This window comes from Hylobates moloch, unplaced genomic scaffold (assembly GCF_009828535.3).
Source record: "Hylobates moloch isolate HMO894 unplaced genomic scaffold, HMol_V3 SCAFFOLD_21, whole genome shotgun sequence".
In the NCBI taxonomy this organism is placed as follows: Eukaryota; Metazoa; Chordata; class Mammalia; order Primates; family Hylobatidae; genus Hylobates; species Hylobates moloch.
In genome coordinates this window covers 26488758-26494815 of record NW_026652296.1, presented here as the reverse complement: position 1 = coordinate 26494815, position 6058 = coordinate 26488758, and positions in this window count along the sequence as shown.

Sequence of the window (6058 nt, the reverse complement as noted above, 5' to 3'; positions counted from 1 at the left end):
CTGTTGCCCAGGCTGGAGTGCAATGGTGCAATCTCGGCCCACTGCAACCTCTGCCTCCCGGGTTCAAAGTGATTCTCGTACCTTAGCCTCCCAAGTAGCTGAGATTACAGGCACACGCTCCCACACCCAGATAATTTTTGTATTTTTATTTATTTTTTTTTTTTTAATTTTTGTATTTTTAATAGAGACGGGGTTTCACCATGTTGGCCAGACTGGTCTTGAACTTCTGACATCAAGTGATCCTCCCGCCTTGGCCTCCCAAAGTGCTGGGATTATAGGCGTGAGCCACCACGCCCAGCCAGATTATTTTAATGGATGAACAGTTAAACAAACTGGTACAGCCATACCATGAAATAATACTCAGCAATAAAAAGGAATAACTATTGATAAATGCAGCAACCTGGATGAATCCTTAGAGAATTATGCTGAGTGACAAAAACCAATTCCAGTATATTGCATAGTATATTATTTCATTTCTATAACATTGTTGAAATGACCAAATTATAGAAATGAACCACAGATTAGTGGGTGCGAGGTATTAAGTAGGGGACGGGAGCAAGAGAGAGGTGAATGTGGCTGTGAAAGGGCAACATGAGGAAACTCTGAGGTGATGGAATGTTCTGGATCTTGCTTTATCATTGTCAATATCCTAGTTGAGATGTTTTACTATGGTTTTGCAAGATGTCACCATTGGGAGAAAGTGAGTAAAGGGCATTGAGATTTCTCTGTGTTTTCTTTCTTTCTTTTTTTCTTTTTCTTTTTCTTTTTTTTTTCTTTTTTTGAGACAGGGTCTGCTATCTAGGCTCACCACAAACTCCACCTCTCCCAGGCTCACGCCATTCTCCTGCCTCAGCCTCCTGAGTAGCTGCTAGGATTACAGGTGCATGTCACTACCACCCAGCTAATATTTGTGTTTTTAGTAGAGATGGGATTTCGCCATGTTGGCCAGGTTGGTCTTGAACCTCTGACCTCAAATGATCCACCTGCTTCAGCCTCCCAAAGTGCTGAGGTTTTTTTTGCTTTTTGTTTTTTGTTTTTTTTGACGGAGTTTCGCTCTTGTTGCCCAGGCTGGAGTGCGATGGCAAAATCTTGGCTCACTGCAACCTCCTCCTCCCGAGTTCAACCAATTCTCGTGCCTCAGCCTCCTGAGCAGCTGGGATTTCAGGCATGTGCCACCATGTCCGGCTAATTTTGTATTTTTAGTAGAGATGGGGTTTCTCCATGTTGGTCAGGCTGGTCTTGAACTCCCAATCTCAGGTGATCCGCCCGCCCTGGCTTCCCAACGTATTGGGATTACAGGCGTGAGCCACCGTGCCCAGCCCCCTGTGTTTTCTTACAACTGCATGTGAATCTACAATTATCTCACAATAAAAGGTTTAATTAAAAATGATGATGTTCGTTGTTGGTGAGTGTATGGCAAAGTTTTGTCACCCATTAAATTAAAAAAAAAATTTTAACTTTTATTTTAGTTCAGGGGTACATGTGCCAGTTTGGTACATAGGTAAACTGGTGACTTGGGGGTTTGGTGTACAGATTATTTCATCACCCAGGTACTAAGCACAGTACCCAAGCTTTTTTTTTCTAAACCTCTCTCTTCTCTCACCCTCATCCCTCAGGTAGGGCCCATGTCCATTGTTGCCTCTTTCTGTTTATGTGTTTTCATTATTTAGCTTCCGCTTATAAGTGAGAACATGCTGTATTTGGTTTTCTATTCCTAGGTTAGTTTGTTAAGGATAATGGCCTCCAGTTGCATCTATGTTCCTGCAAAAGACATGATCTTGTTCTTTTTTATGCATGCATAGTATTCCATGGTGTCTATGTACCACGTTTTCTTTATCCAGCCTACCATTAATGGGTATTTGGGTTGACTCTATGTCTTTGCTATTGTGAATAGTACCCATTAAATTTTAAAAGATTTGGCCAAGTGTGGTGGCTCAGGCCTATAGTCCCAGCACTTTGGGAGGCCGAGGCAGGTGGGTCACTTGAGGTCAGGAGTTCGAGACCAGCCTGGCCAACATGGCAAAACCCCATCTCTACTAAAAATACAAAATTAGCCGGGCATGGTGGCACACACCTGTAATCCCAGTTATTTGTGAGGCTGAGGCAGGACAATTGCTTGAATCTGGGAGGTGGAGGTTGCAGTGAGCCAAGATTGTGCCACTGCACTCCAGACTTGGTGACAGAGAGAGACTCTGTCTCAAGAAAAAAAAAATTTTTTTAAAGATTTGAAATCCATAATTATACCCAATTTTGGATAGTATCAAGACTAGGAACCAAATTTCTGAAGGGTAATTAAATTGGCAATTTTTTTTTTTTTGACACAGAGAGTTGCTCTTTCACCCAGGCTGGGATGCAGTAGTGCGATCTCTGTTCACTGCAACCTCCACCTCCCGGGTTCAAGCGCTTCTCCTGCCTCAGCCTCCTGAGTAGCTGGGATTACAAGCATCCACTAGGATGCCCAGCTAATTTTTGTATTTTTAGTAGAGACGGGGTTTCACCATGTTGACCAGGCTGGTCTTGAACTCCTGAGCTCAGGTGATCTGCCTGCCTCAGCCTCCCAAAGTGCTGGGATTACAGGCGTGAGCCACCACGCCTGGCCAATTTTTTTTTTTTTTTTTTTTTTGAGATGGAGTCTCCCTCTGCTGCTCAAGCTAGGGTGCAGTGGCGCATTCTCAGCTCACTGCAACCTCTGCCTCCTATGTTCAAGTGATTCTCCTGCCTCAGTCTCCCGAATAAGTGGGATTACAGGCATGTGCCACCACGCCCGGCTAATTTTTGTATCTTTAGTAGAGACAGGGTTTCGCCATGTTGGCCAGGCTGGTCTCGAACTCCTGACCTCAAGTGATCCACCTGCCTCGGCCTCCCAAGTGTTGGGATTACAGGCGTGAGCCACAACGCCTGGCCGGATTTATCTATTTCTATCTATTAGTTTTTGCTTCACGTATTTTGCAGCTCTGTTTTCCATACATACACACTTCAGAGTGCTATGTTTTCTTAGTGGATTGACCTTTTATCATTAATAATGAAAATGAGCCGGGCACGGTGGCTCAAGCCTGTAATCCCAGCACTTTGGGAGGCCGAGGCGGGCGGATCACGAGGTCAGGAGATCGAGACCATCCTGGCTAACACGGTGAAACCCCGTCTCTACTAAAAATACAAAAAATTAGCCGGGCGTGGTGGCGGGCGCCTGTAGTCCCAGCTACTCAGGAGGCTGAGGCAGGAGAATGGCGTGAACCCGGGAGGCGGAGCTTGCAGTGAGCGGAGATCGCGCCACTGCACTCCAGCCTGGGCGACAGAGCAAGAGTCCGTCTCAAAAAAAAAAAAAATAATAATAATAATAATGAAAATGAGCCAGGAGTTTTGGTGCGCCCTGTAACTTCAGCTACTTGTGAGGCTGAGTTGGAAGGATCGCTGGAGCCCAGGAATTCGAGGCCAGCCTGAGCAATATATTAACAGCAAGACCTCCTCTCTTAAAATAAAAAATTAGGCCAGGCATGGTGGCTCATGCCTGTGATCCCAGCACTTTGGGGACCCGAGGCTGGCAGATCACGAGGTCAGGATTTCGAGACAAAACCCCGGTCTCCACTAAAAATACAAAAATTAGCCAGGCGTGGTGGCAGGCACTTGTAATCCCAGCTAGTTGGGAGGCTGAGGCAGGCAAATCGCTTGAACCCGGGAAGGGGAGGCTGCAGTGAGCCGAGATCATGCCATTGCACTCCAGCCTGGGCTACAAGAGCAAGACGCCGTCTCAAAATAAATAAATGAATTAATTAATTAAAGAAAGAAAAAAAGAGAAAAGAAAAGAAAAGAGAGAGGAGGAGCAGGAAAGAAGGAAGGAGGGAGGGAGGAAAGGAGGTAGGGAGGGAAGGAGGGAAGGAGGAAGGAAGGAAGGAAGGAAGGGAGGGAGGGAGGGAGGGAGGGAGGAAAGAAGGGAGGGAAGGAGGGAGGGAAGGGAAGGAAGGAAACAACAGAAGAACCATGGAGGGGGAGGGGTGCCTTCTTAGTGCCAGGTTGGGGGCTCCCTGTGTGGCTTGGGGAAATTGAATGATTAATTTAATTTTTTTTTTTTTTTTTTTTTGAGATGGAGTCTCACACTGTTACCCGGGCTGGAATGCAGTGGCACGATCTTGGCTCACTGCAACCTCTGCCTCCCAGGTTCAAGCGATTCTCCTGCCTCAGCCTCCCAAGTAGCTGGGATTATAGGTGCCTGCCACCACGCCCAGCTAATTATTTTTATTTTTATTTTTAATAGAGACGGGGTTTCACTATGTTGGCCAGGCTGGTCTTGAATGCCTGACCTTGTGATCCACCCACCTTGGCCTCCCAAAGTGCTGGGATTACAGGCGTGAGCTACCGTGCCCGGCCGATTAATTTTATTTTCAAGTTTACTATCAGATGGATAAAAAGTTTACAGTTTAATAACATACTATTGGTAAGAGTATGGGGAAACAGGCCTCCTCATACTTTGCTTTTGGGATTGTACATTGGCACAACTTTAATGAACAACACTCTGGTAATAACTAACAAGATTACAAACTCACATGCCCTTTGACCGAGCAGTTCCACTTCTAGGAATTTATTCCAAAGATGTATGCACACGTGAGCAAAATGACGTTAAGAACAAAAGATTGTCCTTCCATGGAAGAACTTGTTAAATAAATATTGGTACAGTCCACGTGGTGGAATACACAGACAGCCATGTTTTTGTTTAAAGGAGCTGTTTATCTAGTAATATAGAATGATCTTCAAGATATAGTGGCCCGGTGCGATGGCCCAAGCCTGAGGCCTAAGCGCCACTGCACTCTGCCTGGACAACAAGGCGAGAGCCTGTCTCTATTTTAAAAAAACGACAGTGGTGGCTCACCTAATCCCAGCACTTTGGAAGGCTGAGGCGGGCGGATCACCTGAGGTCAGGAGTTCGAGATCAGCCTGGCCAACATGGTGAAATCCCGTCTCTACTAAAAATACAAAAATTAGCCGGGCATAAAAATTAGCCAGGTGTGGTGGCACACCCCTGTAATCCCAGCTACTCGGTAGGCAGAGGCAGGAGAATCGCTTGAGCCCCGTAGGTTGCAGTGAGCCGAAACTGTGCCACTGCACTCTAGCCTGGGCAACAGAGTGAGACTCTGTCTAAAAAACAAACAAAACAACAACAACAACAAAACAAACAACAAAACATATAATGAAGGACAAAAAGAACGGTGCGCCTAGTATGCGATTATTTATGTAAAAGAAAGAAAAGAACACACAAACAGGTATTTGCCTATACATGCAGAAAATATACCAGGCTGGATGTACAAGAAACTGCTAACAGTGCTTCCCTGGGGAACTCCGCCCACGCCGCTGAAAGCTGCCCTGGACGTTAACTGTTGATGTCCTTTCTCCAGGTCCAGGCCCCAGTGGAGCTTCTGGCGGGAAGGTGGAAACCCCAGGCAGAAGCAGGTCCCGGTCCCTCCTCCCGACCTTTGTACCTGCCTTTTACGTGTTTGCTCTTGCAAACAATTAGGTCCCGGGCGCTGAGGGGCGGAGAGGGGGCGGAGGGCGCAGGAGCCTGCCCATTGGCCGCGGGGCTTCAGCCTGCCCTAGCTCCAGCATCCCCGCTCGCCTCCCGGCGGTCCTGCGTCTCACTCTGGATTAATTGGAGGCTTCGAGATGGGATAGAGAGGGGTGCAGGCACTGAGAAAGCCTGCTGATGGGGACGGAGCCGGATTATGCAGTTCTGTGGAGTTCCTCCCTTCTTTTCCACCCCTCTAGGGGTCTCTCCTTTCCCGCTCTATCCACGCCCCTCCCTCCAGGCCCCCTGGGCCTGCCTCGAAGTCACCGCTGGGCTGGGGAGTACAGAGGTGGGGGACTTCTTAGAGACCCTGGGACAGGTCACCGCTCTCTCCCTCAATCCCTTCTCATCCCAGGCGGCTCCGCTGTGAGTCGGACGTCCCAGGAGCTGCCGGCCCACCCATCCCCGGGTTTCTCCCGTTGGGGGAGCCCTCCAGACTCGTAGAATACAAGAGAGCGCCCCTCCCTAGCCGCGGGCCATCTCTAAGCGACAGGCTTTAAGAGG